Raw genomic sequence first — 1,471 nt, forward strand, 5'->3', positions numbered from 1 at the left:
CGCTCAGCGGCCGCCCTGGGGAGGCGCGGCGGCGGCCGGCGGGACTCAGGGAGCCGGGCCCCAGCGAGGCTCTTCCCCACAAGGTGCTACCACTTGCCTGCCGGGCCGGCGGGCCGTGTACATAGGCGCCCGGCGCAGCCCTTCCTGCACCTCGACGCGGGCAGGGAAGGAGGACACCCACGTCGTTTTCTAAGATTGTGGCTTTAAGACAAGACAGGACACCCCACACACACCCGAGGTTTTGTTTCTGAGTGGGGCGAGGACGGCATCCCCGGTTTTTCGTTCGTTTGTTCGTTGTTTAAACTATTTTTTGGCGGCCGGGCGCCGCCGCCCAGCGGCTGGCTCTGGGGCCACGGCCGGGCGGGTGGACCGAGGACCCGGCGCCCCCGGGCCATTCCGGACCGCCCCCCGCCCACGGCTGCGCCAGCGCGTCCCCCACCCCAGCCCGGCCGGCGGACCCGGCCTCCGCTCTCACCTTTGCTAAATAAACACTTCTTGTCCCGTTTGCCTGGCGCCTTGGTTCTGCGCGCGCGGGACACCCCACCCCTGCTTCCGAGCCCCCAGTGTGGGCCGGCGAGTGGGGGACCCCAACCCTGCACCCCTTCCCTGTGAGATGAAGGACAGGCCTCTCCAGATAGTTAAGGCAGAAGGAATGCTCTAGAACGCGGTTCTCAACCGGTGGGTCGCAGCCCCCCTTTCACAGGGATCGCCCGATTCATCGCAGTAGCAAAACGACAGTGGTGAAGGAGCAAGAAAGTAATGTTATGGTTGGGGGTCCCCAACACGAGGACCCGTATTAATGGGTCGCAGCATGAGGAAGGCTGAGAACCAGTGCCCTCGAGGTGGAGGGTGGTGGGTTCCTGCGACAAGGGAGGCGTGGAAAGCGCGTGCTGACACTGGGCATGGCTGGCCCGAGGCCTCGGCCACGCCCCACCCCTGCACCCCAAGGCAAGTGGGAACCACACATTGTTCCCCCAAGGCTTTATTTGTGTCTCACCATGTGCAACACAAACCACCCCTCCCCCAGTTTCCGGTTCCCCCACCCCCTGGGCCCCCATGAATTAAAGACTCTTGAGCACGAGGGTGCCTGCAGCTGGGAGGGGCGGGGCCTCCATCTGCTGCCTCGGACAACGCTGTGAGCCAGGTGGACGTTCCGGAGCAGACCCCTCCCCGCCCTCACCCAGGGAGACCTGGTGGGACAACGGTTTGGTGCTCCGCCGCTGCCCACTGAAGGTTAGCGGTTCTAACCCGCACTGTGACTGCGGAAGAAAGGCCTGGCCATCGGCACCCCTCAGATGGCAGCCTAGAGAACCTAGGGGCGGAAAAGGGCGCGGCGGGCACCTGGTGCTGAACTCGGCATCACATCCCTGCCCTCGCCCTCCCCGCCCATGCACAGGCCGCTAGTGAACCGCCCCTCCCTCTGTCCGGACATGACCAGCTGTCCTCCCTGACTGCTGCTTTCTGAGGAAGG

The sequence above is a fragment of the Echinops telfairi genome, unplaced genomic scaffold (genome assembly GCF_000313985.2).
Source record: "Echinops telfairi isolate 266 unplaced genomic scaffold, ASM31398v2 ScPeMD7_7459;HRSCAF=8497, whole genome shotgun sequence".
Taxonomy (NCBI): Eukaryota; Metazoa; Chordata; class Mammalia; order Afrosoricida; family Tenrecidae; genus Echinops; species Echinops telfairi.